Below are 23,552 nucleotides of genomic sequence, written 5' to 3'. Positions count from 1 at the left end.
GATCAGTTTTGTATGATCCGTTAGAACGCACGCTTCCGCTGCCAACCCCTTCACCTCGGCCAATCTTTTCCTAAATTTTTGGGCTAGTGCTACCGGAATAACATCATCGACTACTTCATCAATCAAATAGTACTATTAGGTTCTGTAATGCATGATTTGTGATCTGTAATATACATTTTTATTAACCAGTTTAATTTAAATTTGGTCGTGTTTGATAGATCGACGCACGTTTCTTGTTTTCCCAAAGGGTTTAGCAATCCTTGGGGCTAGGGTGTAGTATGTACTAAGTATCAAAGTCATTACCAAAGTGCACGCGTTTCAGTCATTCAACGAGGGTTTAGAAAGCATATCGGCTAGGTAGTAGGTTTTAACTGATACACATAATGTACATATTATATTATATAATGGTTGTTTTAGGTTCTATAATGCATGATTTGTGATCTGTAATGTACATTTTTACTGACCAAATTAATTTAAATTTGGCCGTGTTTGATAGATCGGCGCACGTTTCGTCTTTTTCCCAAGGGTTTAACAATCCTTGGGGGTAGGGTGTAGTATGTACTAAGTCTTAAAACCGTCGTCAAAGTACACGAGTTTCAATCATTCAACTAGTGTTTACAAATAATATCGGTTAGGTAGTAGTTTTTAATTGATACACATAATGTATATAATATTCTGTAATGGTTATTTTAGCTTCTGTAATGCACGATTTGTGATCTGTAATGTAAATGTTTACTGACTAGTTTAATTTAAGTTTGTCGTGCTACTAGGCCTCTTAGACGGTGTAAGGCGTGCGATGAGATGGGCCATCACAACTCTAGAAATGCTTAAAGAGATGGCGATGGAGAAAGAGACACGGAGGGGCAAAAGGCCAGCTTGATGTATTTTGTTCCACACATTATTATTTGGTTTTTGTTTCGGATTAGTCTTGTGCTTCACTTGGTTGTCTTAGTATTATTAGTATTCTCATGGTCAATATTTAATACGTATTATTATTACATTATTAATCTGTTTTCGTTCATTATCATTAATGAAGTTGTACATTATTGGATACTAGCACTTCACTTACTCTATACAGTTGTTCCATTATAGTTCATTATTGGACACAGTATGTACATTATATGTTGCATTACGAAACTGATAATGTACTGTAACGCCCCACTTTTTGAACCCTAATTTGTGAACCCTAAAGTACTTGTTTCAATGCTATTGTGTTGCGAAGTCCGTGATTTAATTGTTGGTGAATTATTTGTTGTTGGACTAGAGATTTGTAAGATAAATGACTGCGCGAATTTAATTAATTCCTGTCCGTGAAGAATATCTATTGGACTAAATTCCGTGTTGGATCCGATAAATTAAATAAATATTATAAAAATCCAGTCCGTGATAAATAAATTGCGGACTGCACAATTTAAAATAAAATACAATGGACCGTGAATTAAACGAATTTAACTAACGATTCTCCCTGATATTAATTCAATTACAAAATAAAGATCCAGCAGATATCTTCAACCTCCGTAATCTACAAATAAAATACCAAATAAAATCAATTAAATCAAAAACCCCCTCAATACATGTCTAAACCGTTCTTCCCTCTCTCCCCACTCCCCAAATCTCTCCAACCTCTCAACTAAATCATCTACTCCTCTATATTAGTTGCTGCACATTTCGTCCCTCCCATCCCTGCATCAAACAAAGAATTCTCTTCAAATTCCTACTCAAGGTAATCTTGCAAACTCCATCTCTGTACACGTTTTTGCTTCTGAATCAACTCGTCAAACTCATTGAAATTTTTGAATAGGACCGAGACAGAGATTCAAGAACCATTCCTTTCAAATCCTTGCAGATTTTGATTTCTCATTCACAGAGGTAATCTCCTACACAATTTTGAAACAAGAATTGTCGCATTCTGCATTCATATCATATACGCCGCATCAATCTCCCAAACAAAGAACTAATCAACGATCAAGTCGCACAATCAAAATCAAACTAAGAACGAAAAGAAACATACTTTGAATGAGAACTTATCTTTCAGAGCTAGTCGGGGCTGCGCGGTATTTGTTCGGGTCGTTTCGGGGCTGTTCGGAGTTGTTCGGGGTTGGTTCGGTGATGGACGATGGATGAATTGGACGACGGAAGCAGCGGCTCGGCTGAATTGGACGACGGCAGCAGCGGCTCGGCTGAATTGGACGACGGCAGTGGCGGCAGAGTCCCTCCACTCAGACGGCGACGACGGTGTGCGAATCGTCGCTGGGACCGACCGGTGGCGGCACCCTTCGCGGCGGAGGTTGAACCGCACAGCAGCGACGGCGTGCGTTGGTTCAGCGGGCGACGGCGCGGTCGGTGCAGCGACGGAGCAGCGGCTGGAGACGGCTGAGCGAACGGCGGAGGTGGAAGGCGACGCCAGATCGGATTCCTTCAAGGCGTCGAGCTTCTGCAATTTTTCGACGGGAGAGAGAAAGAAGAAGAGAGAAAGAAGAGAGAGAACCGAGAGTGTGAATGTGAGGGGGGGAGTACTTTTGATTTTGGGCTTTTGTTATTAATTGGGATTGGGCCTCATTAATTAGAATTGGATGCTTGGGCCTCTTTAATTTAAATGAGATGTTTTGGTTAGTTGGGCTTCATTAGTTGACATGGGTAAATTATTAAAGATGGGCTCCATTTAATTGTTGGGCTTTAATTTGTAGTTGGAGATATAAGGTGGGGAAATAATTAAACTTGAGGCTTTTAATTAAATCTTTGGGCCGATAATTAATAGTGGCGAATTATTTAATTAATTCCGGAATATTTCAACGAATGAATAATTATATCCTAAGTCCGAAATAAATATAGCTCGAGGGGAAAATGCTTGCGATAATTTAATTATTTTTTTTAATTTTGGGAATTTTATTTCGATATCGTGGAGAAAAATACGAGGAGCTAACGGAGGATTTAAGGGTGTAAGCGGCCGCCGAATAATCGAAAACCAAGATAAATAGAGATAAAAGACTTCGCTTAGGATGCATGCATTTTTACTTATTTAATTTGAAAGTATGTTGATATGTGTATTATTTAAATTCTAAAGGTGAGACTTCACAAGGGAATCGAGATACCAAAGGGAAGGAAGTGTAGAGAATTAAGCAATTGAGGTGGGCTTTCTTTTAAATAAGGACAGCGTCCTAAATATTTTATCGATGGAAATGAACTGTATCTATCATGCCGTGATTTGATTTTTAACGTGCCTATCTGATGTGGCTATGTGCCATTGTTATATGAATCGAATTCGGGTTCTCGTAGGGCCGCAAACCCTACTTGGACTAGTGTACACCTATGGTAGATCGTGTGCTAGCGTACGGGCTGGCCGGTCTAGTGGCTTGGTTTGTGGCCACATTCCAAGTCATGTATTGGCAGATATGGCGAACGTCTATGGGAAAATGACTGATCAGTCGATGTTTGAAATGGAAATGATTTTGAGTGCCTCGGGCATTTCTAAAGCTAAACCCCGATGGTTACTTGTGAATGGCATGATAAATTACTCTTTATTGAAAATGTTTTCGGCATGAGCCCATTGAGTATTTTTATAGTACTCAGCCCTGCATGTGTTTTCCTTATGTGCAGGTTGAGCGGCGACGAGAGTACGGTGGTGTTGAGCAAGTCAATTGGTAAATGAACTATTGTTTTTGAATTATGGGTGTCGTTGTGTCTTCACACATGACGTCACTCTTTCTCTTGGTCGTTTCCGCTATGACATTTCTTTCACTTATCGTTTATTGGGCTTGCAACCTAAATTATTTGGATATTGAATATTTGGGATTTTACTAATTTATGTCAAATTCTTGGTCGTTTTATTTGAATATTAATTGTTGGTCAAGCTCGTTATTAAAACCCTAGTCCTTTTCATCTTTTTATTTAATTTTCTTAATCACGATCGCCCATATTTATTAACCCTAAAGGGCGGTCGTGACATGTACATTGTTGGCCTTGAAGTTTACCATTATTATCCAAACGTACTTAATGGAGTGTACATAATATTTTTGCATTAGTAATCTGGTCTCGTTCATTATTGTTACTACTGATTAAAGAATGCACAGATTCATTCAAATAATGCACAAGGGAAAATTATACAAGCATATTTGTAATTTGTGCTTTTCACCATTTCATCTATGTACACAAGCAGTCTCATAATGCCTAATACCTAGTAAATAATGTAAACTACTAGCTACATAATGTACAGATTCAATCAAATAATGCACATAAGTATATTGCATTCACCATTTCACCCACATCACTCAGCAAGCAGTCAAATAATGGCAAAAACTTGACAAATAATGTATACTACCAGATATATAATGTACACGTTCAATCAAATAATGTAAAATATACGTGTGAGTTATGGTATTCGCCATTTCACCCATGTACACAAGGAGTCCGATAATGCCTAATATCTGGTAAATAATATAAACCACTAGCTACATAATATACAAATTCAATCAAATAATGCTCATAGGTATATTGCATTCACCATATCACCCACATCACTCAGAAGCCGTCAAATAATGTATACCACTACATAAATAATGGAAATAGATTCGTTACCTGCAGCCTGGGTAGGCTGAGATCTTGATGGTCGGCCTCTTTTCATCATTTTTAATCTGCGAGACGAACAACAAATCAAATTTCGAAACCATTCCATCTAAATAACCGCACAATCCACCATTGTAAACCATTAACTAATTACATATTCCATATAAGACAAAACACTAACCAAAACGGAAACACATTTGTGATTACACAAAATCGCGACAAAGGCCAGTTTAAAAACACTGAATTTTTGGATGAAAATTCCGGAATCGATTTCTAGACGAAGAATATCGTCGTTTAAAGGTTGCTATTCCAAAAAAATAACTCTTTTCAACCCTACCTTTTCGACGACTTCAAAAATATGGTCTCGCGCTTCCTGGACCACACATATTTTCTAATCTTGTGGCTGAGATTCAAACTTAGATTTACTTCATAAAAAAGGCGCAGATGGTAAATATTTCTTTTCCCTCATTTAATTTCTGAATTTTGCTCCATTCTTTCACTCTCTCTCAGTTCGATTCTCTCTTCTCAGTTGATAAAATGATAAAATGATAGTTTTTCCGGATAGAATGATACTCTGAGTTGATAAAATGATAGTTTTGCCGGATAGAATGATACTCTGAGTTGATAAAATGATAGTTTTGTCGGATAGAATGATATTCTGAGTTGATAAAATGATAGTTTTACCGGATAGAATGATACTCTGAGTTGATAAAATGATAGTGTTGCCGGATAAAATGATACTCTGAGTTGATAAAATGATAGTTTTATTGATTTGTAGGTGTGTACATTCCTGCATACAATGATAGTTTTGCCGGATAGAATGATACTCTGAGTTGATAAAATGATAGTTTTGCCGGATAGAATGATACTCTGTCTCCACTGCCAGTCTCTCTCACATCTCCACTATTGTGTAATGCATATATTGAACGATAGAAACGGAGACCATTGTGTGTGTAATGCATCAACGTACCATTTATAAATGCGCTGTCGCAAGTGTGAGAGCCAGTGATCATCGTCGCCATGGGAAAATGCGAAGCCGGATCGGTCGCGCTCGAGCGTCCTCTCAAGCTGTGGTCTCTCATCCTCGACAGCGTGCGCTGCGGCGGCGGAGGCTTCCAGCGGAAGAAATCCGGCGATATGAAGGGATCGGAGAAGCTGTCGGAGCTGCTCAAGCAGCCGGAGTGGTGGGAGGGCGATGGGGATGTGAGGAGGAAGGAGGGGCACTGCAGTGCTTGAAAAATAATAAAATAATAAAATGATAGTTTTGCCAGATAGAATGATACTCTGAGTTGATAAAATGATAGTTTTGACGGATAGAATGATACTCTGAGTTGATAAAATGATAGTTTTGCCGGATAGAATGATACTCTGAGAAATTGAATGCAGTGTTTAATTCACGTTTTCTTCTTACCCGCCCAATTTTATAACGAAATGACAATTTTTCCCTTAATATATCCGAAATATGATAGTTTTATTTGATAAAATGATAGTTTTGTTAGATTAAATCTGGACCACATATTTTAAAAATGTGTGGTGGAGATTTAGTTATAGGGTTATCACACAAATTGGAGTTATCATTATAACGCACCCCTATATATATATATATATATATATATATTAGAATATGGTCTCATTCATCACAAGGCACTTTTTGGCAAGAGACAAGGCAACGAGCAATTCACTTTAGACAAATCACAAAAAGGAAACACAAGTTACTTAGCTAAGTCAACAAGTTTTCGCAAACATTTTTAACCACATATCATCATAGGCAACTCATCCAACAAACAAGCTTAGTTCATCTTGTCATCTCCCAATTCCCATTCAATTTCATCCATGGGAGCACATAACCAACAAAAACACACAAACGAAAAACACCAAAAACAAAAAAAGAAAATAAAAAGAAAACTAACTACTACCACCCACATAGAATGCCATCATATCAGTTTAGAGTACATGCCAAGATCACTCAAGTCACCACAAATTACATAACGGGGAGTCACAAAATAGGGAGAATTGAGGAGAAAGAGACCCAATTCCACGAAACAACCCCCCCCCCAAAACTTATTCCAAGCCAAGGCAAGGATAAGTTTGAAAGAGTGTGGAATTGGGGCGGACCACTACTGATTTGGCAGGTGGTGAGGCGGTCGAAAGCTGGCCATGAAATCTTGTTGCTGCTGCACAAAAGTGGCCCATCTTTCATCGTACTGGGCATAAAAATTCCCTAATTGGGCATTGATGTTCGCCCACTGCTCACTGTTCTGTTATGTTGGTGCCACTAAATCCATTGAGCATCATTGTGCTCTCGTAGCTGTTCCATCCTCAGGTCCACATTCTCCTTCTTGAGGTGCTCGGCCCGGATTCATTTCTTCTTTGTTGGGTTGATGTCTCTTCATTATCCTCTTCTTCTTCCTCATCTTCGTCATCTCCTTCCTCATCGCTTGAGCTCGGGCTCACATTCACATTCCCCAGATTCCGTGATGTGATTCGGCAGTGTGCCGTACTGTTCATTGACCAGTTAGACTTATCATCCGGGCCGCTGACATAGGTGTTGTCGGGGTCGGGGAGAGGAAAATGATCCCCCTCCTTTTGCTTAAGGTAAATGGTGTCGCGCCTATCCAAAGCGATCACATACGTTCTCTTCAAGAATGTGATATCTAGCAATGGGGTTGACGATGTGCTATGGTCACCAATGTCGGCTACCAAGTCTCCTAGATGTACCCTTAGGTGGAGTGCTATGGCGGATATCACTGCCCCAACACATAATATACCTTTCTTCTTCTTCGCGGCCCTCTCTAAATGTTTGATCATGAAGTGGCCCAAGTTCAAGGGTGGCTTTTTGTGCAAGATTTGCCATAATAGGAAGAGCTCATCTCTGGTTATACTCCCTTGCTCTGCACGGGCAAAGGGGTAGCAAGCACATGCCTTTTGAAGGACACGCAATACAGGATTCCTGCTGTTAGCGTAAAACCTGTCTGTGCTGTGACTAAATTCGAATGGCATCTTAGTCACCTCACCTGTGATTCCGAATACTTCCTTGAACTGCTCCATCGGCATCTCATACCTTGTATTCCTCATCTGAAACTTGATGGAAACAATCGCCTGCCTAGTCTTGTTTACCTTCAATGTAGACAGAAACTCGAGGGTGAGCTTCTGATACGAAGGATTCCCTTGTGCCGAGAATAAGCCGGAGAGTTGTCCTTCCTTTCACAATTCATTGAAGCATCGGTCGATTCCGAGTTGATGGAGTGTGACGGGGCATGGGTGCCTAGCCACTTGGCAAGAATAGTCCACGTCTTCTTCTCTGCGGAGGTGAAGGTGACGCCGTTTGGGTTGGGAACCATGCTGCACAAGTAATAACCAATTGGGTTTTGTAAATCACCATAATAATCATTTTTCAATTATGTAAATCACCATATGAAGTTTTGAATACTGTGGGCCCTAATACTACAACCGAATTTATCCTTGAGATTAAGTTACAGGGATTATATTGTCACGACCGCCCTTCTAGGGTATAATAAATGCGGCGATCGCGACTTAAACAGACTTAAATATAACAAGGAAAATAGGCTAGGGTTTCATCAAGGAGGTTTGACCAACATATTAAATGAGCAATTAAGTATAAAACAAGATGAGGACCCGGGTTTAAATAATGAGTTGGGCCGGACATTAATATTCAAGGAAAAGATTAAGAGTTTGACATTATCCAACAAGACTTTAAAAATCCAATAACCGAACAAATTCAAGTTCAAGCCCCACAGCAAATAAGTAAAAGAAATATCGCAGCGGAAACCGACCAAGAGAAAGAGTGAAGTCATGTGTGAAGACACGACGACACTCGGAGTTTCAAGACTATACTATCAATTTGTTTAATTTGCTCAACACCGCCAACCGCTCGTCACCGCTCAACCTGCACATAAGGAAAACACATGCAGTGCTGAGTAATTATAAAAATACTCAGTGGACTTATGCCGAAAATATTTTCAATAAAGATATAGCTTATCATGCCATTCGTAAGTAACCATCGGGATTTAGCTTTAGAAAGGCCCGAGGCACTCAAAATCGTTCCCATTGTAAAAGTCGACTGATCAGTCATTTTCCCATAGACGTTAGCCATATCTGCCAATACATGACAAGGAATGCGGCCGCAAACCAGGTCACTAGACCGGCCAGCCCGTACGCTAGCACACAGTCTACCATAGGTGTACACTAATCCAAGTAGGGTTTGCGGCCCTACGAGGACCCGAATTCGATTTAAATAATAGTGGCAAAAGCCACATCAGATAGGCACGTTAAAATAAATCACGGCATGATAAACACTTTAAACCACCCTTATAGCTCCACAATCATACTTTTTAAACGTAACAGAGTTTAGTAAAAGAGAGCCCACCTCGCTTGCTTATATATCACAATATACAACTCAACGCAAACCCCGTTCCTTGTGCTCACGTACGCACGACCACCCTTATCAACACCACAATCCAATCAGCCTTTTATCACAATAAATTATTATGCATGCCCTATCGTTTCTTCCATCGTCTCTTTAATGTACCCATTCCCAAACGTTCATCAACACAAGGGAACACAACATAGTTCTCATCAACGAATAACACATCACTTCATCATAGAGTGGTTCTTAAACACTTATATAAATCATGTATATCATTTCACATAACAACATAGTTGCTTTTGTAAAGATAGAAATCTGGCAGCACTGCGATATCATTTTGTAAAAATCACTAGAAATTCACACGACTTCCGTTGGGGCTAATATTTTACCACACCGCAGTAGACACATCAAATAACTTCCAGTTTAAAAATCATGTCAAAATAACCTTTTTAGGTAGGTCAAATAGAAAACGTAACTCACTGGTCGAGAAAACAGTTTCTGGCAGAAATGCGCAGTTAACTTTAAAAATTCACCAAAAGTTCATCTTTCATCCAAATAGGTTGAAATTCACACACAACACAGAAGAAACCATGAAGTTTACTCAGAAAAATGAATCATACAAAAAGGAGTTCATTTGGTCGGTCAAAAATGTGTTGGAATCTACTGTCCGAACTCACAGTTTTTCATGTTTCAAAATTCGAATTAGGGTTTTATCCCCATTCATTCAAACCCAACCTTTTCATGATTTGAACACACAAACATGCTTAAAAGAGTCCTCACACTCATGTTTTCATAAAATCGCACATCATTCACCAATGATTTATTTAGACTTCACGAAATTGCATTCAAAACGCATACACACATACAAATGCAAATTCCCCACCGATTAACTCCTTAGATTTGAAATCCCTACACTCACTAGATGCATGAGGGAGTCAAAAGAATGTTTGGATGGAGAGGAATGAAGAATAGAGGTTTGATTGTACCTTTCTTGAACGAAACAATCAGTGGAAACGAATATAACTCTTGATTCTTCAACAAACTCTTGGCGAATCGAAAGGATCTTGAGTAGAGTAGAAGAACAAGGGGAGAGGAATGGAGAAGGGGAGATGGGCGTGTGAGAGGGAGTGTAGGCGTGTGTTTTGGGGGGCTAGGTTTAGGTTTTAGTTTAGTCTTTCATTTATAGAATTTAGGAATAGAATATTCACCATTAAATCAAAGATTTGGGGGAAATAATTAGAGGAGGATTTGGGGAGATTTGATGGGGATGATTGGCGTGAAATATGAGGGAGAATAAGGAGGATTTTCGAAAATCATGGGCTATTTAATTAGCCTATGATTTTATTTGGTATTTCACGGAGTAGAATAAAATAATACAGAGCTGGAAAATTAAATAAAATCCTCCCACAATATGGAAATAGGCGTGTGATTTAATTCTCCTACAAGGAATAATTTCCAAATCTTTAATAAATTAAGGTAAGGTAAGATTTGATAGGATATTCCAATTAAATCATGGAAATAAATATATAAGGGATCAAAATGAATAATGAATAATGAATAATTCACACCTCCCAAAAATTGGGAGATTTCGAAATCTCCATGGACAAGTCATAGGGGTCGAAGTTTCCATGGAGGAAATAAAGAATAATTGGCTTTGGATTTAATTGGATAATTATCCCAAGCAAATAATTAAATCCAAGAAAAATAGAATTATTCCTCTCCAATAATTCATAGTGGTCGAAAATTCCAAAAATGGGTAAGGTACTGTTGATGATCCTATTTAATTCTCACTCCCCAAAATAAAATATAATTCGCGGCTATATATATATTTCATTCCGCGTCAATTAATTAAAGCCACGTCATAAAATCAACAATTTTGACTCGGTCAAATCAAAATTAGGTCACCAAAGGAATCGCATAACAATTCGTCATTTAATTCACGACATTAAAGAAATTAAAGAAATCGTCTTAGGGTTCGAAAATTAGGGTTTGAAAAGTGGGGCGTTACATCCTACCACTCTTAAAAGGAATTTCGTCCCGAAATTTGGTACTCTCATGGGAAGAGTTTTGGGTACAGTTTCATCATCTTGTTCTCAAGCTCCCACGTGGCTTCTTCGTGCCCGTGGTTTCTCCACAGTTCTTTTACGCAAGCAAAAGACTTATTTCTCAAATTATGAACCTTTCGGTCCAGGATCATTTGGGGTCTCTCCTCGTAGCTCAAGTCGGAATTCAACGTAACTTCTTCGTAATGAATCACATGCTTTGGGTCGAACATGTATTTCCGCAACTGTGATATGTGAAAGACGTTATGCACATTTCCGAGACTTGGCGGTAGCGCCAGTCGGTACGCAACGGGTCCTACTCCTTGTAGAATTTCATGAGGCCCGATAAATCGCGGTTTCAACTTTCCCTTAACACCAAAACGTGTTATCTCTCTCGACGGGGATACTTTGAGGAAAGCTTTGTCGCCGGCTTGAAATTGCAAGTCAGTTCGTCGGACATCCGCGTACGACTTTTGTCGGTCCTGAGCTTCTTTGATCTTTTCACGAACTTGTCGAACAATTTTAATCGTGTCTTTAACTGCATTAGGTCCAAGTGCTTTTCCTTCGCCAACTTCGTCCCAATAGAGCGGCGATCTACACTTTCTTCCATACAAGGCTTCGTACGGCGCCATGGTTATCCTTGCTTGGAAACTGTTGTTGTAAGCGAATTCGATCAGCGGTAGCACTGATTCCCAACTTCCTCCGCGGTCGAGCACCACGGTTCTCAACATGTCCTCGAGAGTTTGGATCGCCCCCTCGGATTGTCCATCGGTCTGAGGGTGAAGCGTCGTGCTAAAATTCAGTCGAGTTCCAAGCTCGCGTCGCAGACTCATCCAAAATCTTGAAGTGAATTTCGGGTCACGGTCGGACGTGATTGTCACTGGGACTCCATGTAGTCGCACTATTTCATTTATGTAGATCTGAGCTAGCTTGCTCGATCCATGCATTACGGGAATCGGTATGAAATGCGCACACTTGGTGAGTCGGTCTATAATCACCCATATGGCATAATTCCCCTTTTTGCGTCTTTGGCAATGCCGTCGCAAAATCCATGGCGACGTGCTCCCATTCCCACTCGGGAATTTCTAGTGGTTGCAACTTTCTGTACGGTCGTTGATGTAGAGCCTTCACTCGCTGGCAGGCTAAGCAGCGCTCCACAAATGCCGCGATGTCACTCTCCATACCGTTCCACCAAAAGGACTTTTTCAAGTCTTGATACATCTCCGTGCTTCCCGGGTGAGCGGTGTATTGAGTCTCTTGAGCTTCACTCATGATCTCGTTCTTGAGTTCCACGTTGTTTGGTACGCACAGTCTCCCTTCAAAAGTGAGGGCGTTGTCGGATTCCTCACTAAAACTTCCAGATTGTCAGTTCTCACTTTAGTTCGAAATTTTCCAAGTTTCGTATCCATTCGTTGTGCTGCAACGATTCTCGTTCTTAGATTAGGTTCAACCATTAAAGTGGCCATTCGTGCTTCCACTGTTTCCGGTGCTCTCACCACTACCAAGCTCATCTTACTGAACTCGCGGACCAAGCTTTCTTCTTTGGTGAGAAAAGTGGCTAGTTGGGAATGACCCTTCCGGCTCAAGGCATCTGCCACTACATTTGCCTTGCCAGGGTGGTAGTTGATGCCATAATCGTAGTCCTTCAACAATTCGAGCCATCTTCGTTGTCATGTTTAAATCCTTTTGCTCGAAGAAATATTTCAGGCTTTTGTGGTCCGTAAAAATCTCACATCGAACTCCGTAGAGATGATGTCTCCAAATCTTTAAGGCGTGTACCACTGCTGCCAACTCCAAGTCGTGGGTTGGATAGTTCAACTCGTGTGGCCTCAATTGTCGGGATGCGTAAGCAATCACCTTGTTGTTTTGCATCAACACACGTCCAAGTCCCACCTTCGAGGCGTCCGTGTATACCACGTAGTTCACTCCAGGTTCTGGTACAGCTAAGATCGGTGCACTAGTTAGCTTCTCCTTCAAGAGTTGAAAACTAGCCTCGCACTCGGGAGTCCAATTGACTTTTACCCCCTTCTTGAGTTGTTGTGTTATGGGTCTCGCTATCTTGGAGAACCCTTCTATAAAAATTCGATAGTATCCCGCCAAACCTAGGAAACTCCGAATCTCGTTTGGTGTTGAAGGTGCTTTCCACTGTTGCACAGCCTCAACTTTGGCGGGATCCACTTGGATTCCTTCTGCCGATACAATGTGTCCAAGAAAGTTTACTTCTTTCAGCCAAAATTTACACTTGTTGAATTTAGCGTATAGCTTCTCGGTCCTCAATGTCTCTAAGGTGATGCGTAGATGTTCATCGTGCTCCTCCTCATTCTTCGAGTAGACAAACACGTCATGTATGAAGATCAAGACGAATTTATCCAAGTATAGGTGAAATACTTGGTTCATCAAATCCATGAATACTGCGGGTGCATTTGTCAACCCGGACGACATTACAACTAACTAATAGCGACTATATTTCGTACGAAAGGCCGTCTTTTGTATATCTTCTCCTCGGACCCTCAACTGATGGTACCCGGATCTCAAGTCCATCTTAGAGAATACACCGGCTCCTCGAAGTTGATCGAATAGGTCATCTATCCTCGGCAGTGGATATTTGTTCTTGAGGGTCATCTTGTTCAGCTCCCTATAATCAATACACATTCTCATCGATCCATCCTTCTTTTTCACAAAGAGCACAGACGCGCCCCCTACGGTGAAACACTGGGCCTAATGAAATCTAGGTCCATAAGCTCTTGAAGTTGTATCTCGAGTTCTTCTACTCTTTAGGCGCCATTCGGTATGGTGCCTTGGATACAGGCGCCGACTCTGGCTCTAGGTCGATTGTGAAATCCAGTTGTCGATCTGGCGGTGGTCCAGGCAAAGTTTCGGGGAAAATGTCGAGAAATTCTCGTACAACGGCAACATCTTTCACTTTCCTTTCTCCTACCTCCTCTCCTTGTAGATAGGCAAGATAGGCGGGACGCCCCTTCTTACCATCGTACTAGCTTGGAGCGCGGAGATGATAGATGTTCACCGGTTCATCGAGATTTCATAGTATATGGTGGGTACCTTCCCTGGGGCTTGCAGAGAAAATTTTCTCTCCTTGCAACGAATCGTCGCAAAAATTCGTGGTTAACCAAACCATTCCTAGAATTACGTCGATATCCCTCATCGCCATAACTTACAACTTGTGAGCGACTAACTTAGGTTCTCCCATGAAAATTTCTATAACTCTCCTCGTTTTGTCTCCCAACTCCCACAAAATTTTCTTATATTCATGGTATTATCACCCATTTCTTTTCTCGATCGTATTGCCGTCTCGTGGATCTCTCTCGTCACCTTTCATATGTTCTCTCTTGTTGACGATATTTATTTTGTGCAATGAACTCTACGAAGGGGCTTGTACTTCCTCTACAATTTCCTCGCACGATGGTGACCGTAAATACATCTTCTCATATTCTTTATTCGCTTATCGTTCGATCGATCGTTCACTTATATATCTCGTCGGTTATGTCGACCTTCTGGTTGGTGTGTCATTTTTGAGCATGTCTGACTATAGAAACTTAGTCCTTGTGTATATCCGAGTCGACTACTGCATTTCCCTACCGTCTAGTAACAAGGATTCGAAATTTGACCCAACAGTCTTACTTGGATATGAACAGATTTCAAATTGTTGCAACATGGCTGAGGATGTTTTTAGTCGGGAAGGCTCCAAAATTAATCAAAGAAACAAGAATAACCATGCAATGATTGAGTTCCATTGGACTCAACCCGTCCGTTCTGAGAATCAAATGGTTTAGAGGTATCAAATAAAACCCACAGAGATTTAAGAATTTACTTCTGATGAGAGCTCGAAAGAACATGAGATAGGTCATGGAAACAGGATAAAACTGCAAAAATTCTCAAATTTCCATAGCCGACTGCTAGATCACAATTTACAAAAATTCCGGACAACAATGAATGATATCGTTCAAACGGGTCAAGGCCTAAAATAATCAGTCGCGGCAGGATTTATAAACATAGACAAATGTCATGAAGTAGTACAAATGATGGTTCAACAACATCATGGTATTGGAAAAAGATGAACTCACATCAATGGGATCGCGGGTTTGTTAAAGACAACTCAAAGTGAATTGAACTTTTCATAAATTTAACACGATCAACCTGTTAAGGAAGAAGAGAACAAGATAGCCTTAACTTGGTGTTGCAGAAAGAAAAATCATTGAGTATGAAGCAATATATGTAGTAAAACCGAGCTAAAAAGAGTTTCACTTCTGCAAGAAAGAACTTGCCACATACATGGTTACAAAATAAAGAGGTGAACCAGTAGTTCCAAGAAGAATATTCCATCCTTTGAAGACAACATGTCTGGAGGTGTGATTATACTGAAGGTCATAAATGCAAACAACCTTAGGAAGGAAGTTCAACGACGGAAGTTCACAAGGTCAAGATATTGTCCTTACGAAAGATGAATCAAAGAAGACGACTAATCAAGATGTCCAAGGTCACGAAGGCAAGTACAAATTTTCAAGAACTGAAAGCGAGTCATGACTCGATAATGGACATTACTTGCAAATTGGGAGTCAACCAAGGTGTTTAAATAGACAAGGGCTCATGTTTATTCAAAACGTCCCGAAAAGAATTTATAATCCAAGTAAGTACTGTTGATTTAAAAATCGTTCATTCTAGCTACAAGGGTCGCACTCCCTCACACATTTTTCGCGAGCCCGAACATGGTAACATCGTTCTATGAAATTGTGGATTCCAAGTTGAGATTCATCGTAGTCGAAATTAATAACATTTTTTTATGGTCGCATCATCAAAGTCTTCGTGCCATGCCACGTAGTTTTTGAAAAGCATTGTCGTTGTACACGTGGTCTTAAGGTGTCGTAAACGTCATCGTATTTGTGTCGCATCGCCACCTTGGCATGGTATGCAAGACTGCATAGTTTTATTAGATCTTAGGTATGATCTCGCCATTGTGAGGATACACCAAAGTTCGAAATATATATTTTCATTGGTTTTATCACTCAGGAAAGTGATATTGCAGTTGTCAACTTACAACTAAGTTCTAGCACATTCAGTCTGGCCTACCTCTTAGGCACTCTATAATTTCAAGCATAGCTTGAAGCCTCGTACTTCAACGTATATCTGATCATTACCTAACTCAAGCTTCATATGGCTCCTATGTTTGCAACTAAGTTCAAAAGTTCCACATTTTACTTTAATAGTGGTTCTATATGATACCTCGTACTTCACCGGTCATGAATAAACGTCATACATATATTGCACAATCAACACATTTATTCGTACAAATCATTTGGTGTTCCATAGCATAACAAACATCGTACATTAATATATGTGAATAGTAACACTCAGTCAATCAATCATCCATGGAATCGCATTTCATAAATCATGCAGTTCATGTTCATCTGTATCACAATCACAACTCGCAACTACACGCGTATCATGCCTTGCATTTCACAGTTTCATAGTCATGAAATTTTAACCGCCTAGGCATAAAAGTTTTGTCGTTCATGGAAGCAACATGTATTTTCTTCAAGTAAAATTTGCAGTTTCGTGGACGTAATAGAAAATCTCAACATCAACCAATACAAGTTCACAATCATACTTCAATATCCAACACATTCAACGCCATCATGCCTCACTGTTAAACAAAAGCAATTGTATAATCTCATAGTGTCTCACGGTTCATATCTTCACAACATTTTCCAAAAGCCATAGTATTTACTTATTTTCTATAGGTGTTTCATAGTATAATCGAGTAATCACACTCATACTTCACGTTTCACAATTCATGAAATTTTCAATCATTTAGAATTTCATCTATCCAAACTCATAGAAGTCCAATCACATATTCGCCGATTTTCCTTATCGGGGTGTGCACAATAGTATTCATCATTTTTGGCATAGTCGTATTAAGCAATTTCATATCCATGTATTTTCATCATCCTACACTTCAAACAACATTTTCGAAGACGTCATATTATCTTCGATTCCCATCGAAATAATTTCATTTTCCACCAGAGGAATATCCCCATCGAAATTTCCAACATTTCACAGGTTCGGATCAATATAAATTGAGATACTTGTTACCTCATTCTTCGTGATTGGGCGGAGACGAGTTGTGGTGTTGAGCCTTCGACGATTATCAATTAGTCAATTTACACATGAAAAGACTTTGACTCAACAAGACTCTCGGGTCCAGAGCGGAAAGAAACTGAGGCTCTGATACCAAACTGTCACGACCGCCCTTCTAGGGTATAATAAATGCGGCGATCGCGACTTAAACAGACTTAAATATAACAAGGAAAATAGGCTAGGGTTTCATCAAGGAGGTTTGACCAACATATTAAATGAGCAATTAAGTATAAAACAAGATGAGGACCCGGGTTTAAATAATGAGTTGGGCCGGACATTAATATTCAAAGAAAAGATTAAGAGTTTGACATTATCCAACAAGACTTTAAAAATCCAATAACCGAACAAATTCAAGTTCAAGCCAAACAGCAAATAAGTAAAAGAAATATCGCAGCGGAAACCGACCAAGAGAAAGAGTGAAGTCATGTGTGAAGACACGACGACACTCGGAGTTTCAAGACTATACTATCAATTTGTTTAATTTGCTCAACACCACCAACCGCTCGTCACCGCTCAACCTGCACATAAGGAAAACACATGCAGGGCTGAGTACTTATAAAAATACTCAGTGGACTAATGCCGAAAATATTTTCAATAAAGATATAGCTTATCATGCCATTCGTAAGTAACCATCGGGATTTAGCTTTAGAAAGGCCCGAGGCACTCAAAATCGTTCCCATTGTAAAAGTCGACTGATCAGTCATTTTCCCATAGACGTTAGCCATATCTGCCAATACATGACAAGGAATACGGCCACAAACCAGGTCACTAGACCGGCCAGCCCGTACGCTAGCACACAGTCTACCATAGGTGTACACTAATCCAAGTAGGGTTTGTGGCCCTACGAGGACCCGAATTCGATTTAAATAATAGTGGCAAAAGCCACATCAGATAGGCATGTTAAAACAAATCACGGCATGATAAACACTTTAAACCACCCTTATAGCTCCACAATCATACTTTTTAAACGTAACAGAGTTTAGTAAAATAGAGCCCACCTCGTTTGCTTATATATCACAATATACAACTCAACGCAAACCCCGTTCCTTGTGCTCACATACGCACGACCACCCTTATCAACACCACAATCCAATCAGCCTTTTATCACAATAAATTATTATGAATGCCCTATCGTTCCTTCCATCGTCTCTTTAATGTACCCATTCCCAAACGTTCATCAACACAAGGGAACACAACATAGTTCACATCAACGAATAACACATCACTTCATCATAGAGTGGTTCTTAAACACTTATATAAATCATGTATATCATTTCACATAACAACATAGTTGCTTTTGTAAAGATAGAAATCTGGCAGCACTGCGATATCATTTTGTAAAAATCACTAGAAATTCACACGACTTCTGTTGGGGCTAAAATTTTACCACACCGCAGTAGACTCATCAAATAACTTTCAGATAAAAAATAATGTCAAAATAACCTTTTTAGGTCGGTCAAATAGAAAACGTAACTCACTGGTCGAGAAAACAGTTTCTGACAGAAATGCGCAGTTAACTTTAAAAATTCACCAAAAATTCATCTTTCATCTAAATAGGTTGAAATTCACACACAACACAGAAGAAACCATGAAGTTTACTCAGAAAAATGAATCATACAAAAAAGAGTTCATTTGGTCGGTCAAAAACGTGTCGGAATCTACTGTCCGAACTCACAGTTTTTCATGTTTCAAAATTCGAATTAGGGTTTTATCCCCATTCATTCAAACACAACCTTTTCATGCTTTGAACACACAAACATGCTTAAAAGAGTCCTCACACTCATGTTTTCATAAAATCGCACATCATTCACCAATGATTTATTTAGACTTAACGAAATTGCATTCAAAACGCATACACACATACAAACGCAAATTCCCCACCGATTAAATCCTTAGATTTGAAATCCCTACACTCACTAGATGCATGAGGGAGTCAAAAGAATGTTTGGATGGAGAGGAATGAAGAATAGAGGTTTGATTGTACATTTCTTGAACGAAACAATCGGTGGAAACGAATATAACTCTTGATTCTTCAACAAACTCTTGGCGAATCGAAAGGATCTTGAGTAGAGTAGAAGAACAAGGGGAGAGGATTGGAGAAGGGGAGATGGGCGTGTGAGAGGGAGTGTAGGCGTGTGTTTTGGGGGGCTAGGTTTAGGTTTTAGTTTAGTCTTTCATTTATAGAATTTAGGAATAGAATATTCACCATTAAATCAAAGATTTGGGGGAAATAATTAGAGGAGGATTTGGGGAGATTTGATGGGGATGATTAGCGTGAAATATGAGGGAGAATAAGGAGGATTTTCGAAAATCATGGGCTATTTAATTAGCCTATGATTTTATTTGGTATTTCACGGAGTAGAATAAAATAATACGGAGCAGGAAAATTAAATAAAATCCTCCCACAATATGGAAATAGGCGTGTGATTTAATTCTCCCACAAGGAATAATTTCCAAATCTTTAATAAATTAAGGTAAGGTAAGATTTGATAGGATATTCCAATTAAATCATGGAAAGAAATATATAAGGGATCAAAATGAATAATGAATAATTCACACCTCCCAAAAATTGGGAGATTTCGAAATCTCCATGGACAAGTCATAGGGGTCGAAGTTTCCATGGAGGAAATAAAGAATAATTGGCTTTGGATTTAATTGGATAATTATCCCAAGCAAATAATTAAATCCAAGAAAAATAGAATTTCTCTCCAATAATTCATAGTGGTCGAAAATTCCAAAAATGGGTAAGGTACTGTTGATGATCCTATTTAATTTTCACTCCTCAAAATAAAATATAATTCACGGCTATATATATATTTCATTCCGCGTCAATTAATTAAAGCCACGTCATAAAATCAACAATTTTGACTCGGTCAAATCAAAATTAGGTCACCAAAGGAATCACATAACAATTCGTCATTTAATTCACGACATTAAAGAAATTAAAGAAATCGTCTTAGGGTTCGAAAATTAGGGTTTGAAAAGTGGGGCGTTACATATATACTACAAAAACAATTTAAAATGAATATGTAATGACTCACGAATTTTTTTTCATGGATTAATTAGGACACGAAATTAAAATTTAAGCGTATATGTAATTAATAGGCAAACATAATTTTACCATTTTTTATTTGTCAAAACCATTTATTAAAAAATACTGGGTTAATTTACCCAGTGTACAATAGTTTTTACACCATCTCAAACTCAAGCATTCTTTATCTAAAAGCCAATTGAATGTAGAAGATGGTTGTGCATAGTTATAGAAAGCACGCTAAATGTATGATGAAAAATGTAAATGACAAATTGACTAAATCTCCTTCAAAGAAGGCCATGGTATTCCCGTACACTTATAATACACACCCTATGCATACTATACACAAAATACACACATTGCGCACACACTATCCACAAACTGAAATTTCAAATTTGGCTCAGTATTTCAGTTTTTGGTTTAGTTCAATTCAAACTTTTGGCAAATTTCAGTTTTTCGTTTCGGTTCAGTTCCAATAAAAAAATCCAAAAAGTTGAAAAAAATTCCAAAAATCGGATGCTTGAAATTTGTAAAATGTGTGTAGTGTATGAAATGTGTGAAGTGTGTGTAGCGCGTGAAGTGTGTCTAGTATGTGTGTGTAGGAATGTGTGTTTGTGTGTATGAATGTGTGCAGTGTGTGGTAATGTGTGTGCAGTGTGTGTAAGAATGTGTGCTGTGTGTGTGTGTGTGTGTGTGCAGTGTAATGTGTGCAGTGTGTGTAAGAATGTGTGTGTGCAGTGTAATGTGTGTAAGAATGTGTGCGTAGTGTGTGTGCGCGGGAGTTATGTATGTGGGTGCGTGTATGTGTGCGTAGTGTGTTTTTAGTGACTACGTTTCGTGTGTGCGCGCGCGTAGTGTGTGTGTGTATCAACGTGTCTACTGTGTGTCCGCTCAATTTTTTAAATTCAATTCCATATCAATTATTTCATTTTGCCAAACAAAGAATTTGGAATTGAATTCTAATTCCAATTCAATTCTATAGGATTCCGATTCCAATTCTAATTCCAATTCTAATTCCAATTCTAATTCTAATTCTAATTCTAATTCTGTGTACTTTACGTTGGTTGAGGAGACGGTTTTTCTACTTCAATAGGTGTTCTTTGAAAGCTTGCGTCATGAAGTACTTGTACATGAATTTATTTCTTGAATAGATTGGGTTAGGAAATTAAAAATTAAGCGGGTATGTCACTAATGTTTTTTTCTTAAAATAGGCAAAAAAAACCCCTAATACACTACTATAAATACCTGTCCTTGGAAGGGTGTAGAATCGTAATAGGAAAACAAACTGATCGGGGCACGGCGGTGCAGGTGGAACCCGAGCCAAACCAAGATGAGGACGTGACTGAAGTCAGGGATAAACCAAGGTCAAGGGGTCGATCATTGAGCAGACAAACCTCGATGAAGAGGTCCAGACCGAAGAGATCCATGAAGAGACCGGCCAGGTTCGCGGATGAGTGACAAGTTCCCTTAATTGTTTTTTGCATTTTTATTATTATTTCCATATGCAATTTTGTAACAATCTTCTTATCATTATTTTTGCCTCGGGTTTTCTTATCGATTCTTTCCCGATAAGAATAGGATAGGTCGAACCGTCTAGGGTTGGGAATCTATATATTGTAGATCCCATTAGAGAGTCAATTATTGAGAATATGAACCAAACCCTAGTACTCCAGCTAGGTTAAATCTTCTTCCAAATCTCTCCATTCTTCACGTGTGCTCTCTCTCTCTCTCGATTAAGAATAGGGATCAAACCCTATCATCTGGTGCTTCATTGAGTCCTCTTTCTCCATTCCGCCAAGACGATTGGCTCCGATTCAGACGTCGAACACGCGGAGAAGCCGCACGAATACACGACCCATGAAATTGGACAGATGTTGTTCGAGATGCAACTACGTGCAGCGAAATAAGAGAAAAAGATGATGACGCACAAGCACGAACAGGAGGCTTTCGCGCGTCAGCAGGCCACAACGAACATGAATATAGACGAGTCGCTGGCCAAATTGGCGGCCGCGAACGGTTACCAGCAGCATCGACCGCCTGACCCGTTAACACCGGCGACGCGCGGCTGGGCGATACCGCCGTCCATCACGACTAAACCGGTCGATTTCAATCCGGACAGCCATCCCAAATTGACGACAAGCGCGCCCTGATTTAACGGCGAGAACGTGGTTAGTTGGATTCGCAAAATTCAGAAGCATTACAATCACAGTTTCACGCCACTTGTTGACCGTTTATATTTGACTTCGTTCCTATTTGATGACGCCGCCAAGGAGTGGCTTACGTATTGGGAGGATAACGTCGAATCAAAGGATTGGGATGGCTTTCTCCTAGCGGTCAAGAAACGGTTTGATCCGGACTTATATGAAGACTATGTGGGGCGACTCGCCTTGCTTAAACAAACAACTTCAGCCGAAGCTTATCAAACGTCTTTTGAGGCCATGCTACAAAAAGTCAAGCATGTGGGGGACGAGACTCTGACTTCCCTCTTCATTGTCGGCCTGAAACCATCCATCAGACACGAGCTCTTGACACGGAGGCCGGCGTCCCTACAGGATGCATTCGCCTTAGCTCAGCGCATCGCCGCCTGCCAACTAACGGTGCACCGGGCTGCTTCTCCGAGACCAGCCTGGTCGTCGAAGACCTCCACGGCAGTGGCCAAACCCCGTGACAGCCAGCCGCAGCACCGCACGCCTCGAGAGGGGCAGCCGCCAACCGATTACCCTATTGTCCGGGTGTCTGCAGCTGAACGGGCGGAACGCACCACGAAGGGCCAGTGTTGGTACTGCCCGGAGCCCTACTCCCGCGCCCATGTTTGCAGCAAGAAGTTCTATGCTTTCATCGGGGCGAATGATGAGGATGATGAGGACGATCAGATTTCTCCGCATTCTGACGATGAAGGTGAGAATATGGCGATTACTGGGGCAGTCTCTAGTATCCACATCCTTTGCCCTAAGATCAAGCCTCGCTTCATTCGCATGAAGGCACGTATTAATGGAGCGACAGTCTCTGTACAGATAGACGGCGGCAGTACCCACAATTTCATCTAGCCCACCGTAGCGGAAAAGCTAAGTTTTCCACTTCACGACATTAGTCCTTTCCGTGTTATTGTTGGTAATGGTGCATCTTTAAAGTGTTCTTTTGCTTGTTTGGGAACGCCTATTATGTTGCAGGGTAATCAGTTTCACATCGACCTATTCTTGCTTCAAGTTGAGGGACCGGATGTTATTCTCGGCGTCCAATGGTTGATGGAGCTTGGTGACGTGATAAAGAACTACCGCAATCTAACGATGCAGTTTGACTGGAACGGCCAGCCAGTTTTTCTTCGTGGGGAGGACGCCCCACCTCGCCCTATCTCTTGCAATAGCATGTTTTCACT

The 23,552-nt window shown here is 40.1% G+C and overlaps 2 long non-coding RNA genes across 2 annotated transcripts; one reads left to right on the top strand and one right to left on the bottom strand.

The window, feature by feature from the left end:
• The first annotated feature begins 1,367 nt into the window (after window positions 1–1,367).
• Window positions 1,368–3,951, top strand: LOC121752067. The gene is made up of 3 exons (XR_006040243.1): window positions 1,368–1,869; window positions 3,065–3,128; window positions 3,598–3,951. It is a non-coding gene; the product is annotated as an uncharacterized LOC121752067 (long non-coding RNA).
• LOC121752068 lies at window positions 1,448–2,702 on the bottom strand. The gene is made up of 2 exons (XR_006040244.1): window positions 2,012–2,702; window positions 1,448–1,909 (listed from the first exon to the last, which is right to left on the bottom strand). It is a non-coding gene; the product is annotated as an uncharacterized LOC121752068 (long non-coding RNA).
• Window positions 3,952–23,552: the final 19,601 nt, after the last annotated feature.

Source organism: Salvia splendens, chromosome 10 (genome assembly GCF_004379255.2).
Source record: "Salvia splendens isolate huo1 chromosome 10, SspV2, whole genome shotgun sequence".
Classification (NCBI taxonomy): Eukaryota; Viridiplantae; Streptophyta; class Magnoliopsida; order Lamiales; family Lamiaceae; genus Salvia; species Salvia splendens.
This window is presented reverse-complemented; position numbering and strand designations above follow the sequence as displayed.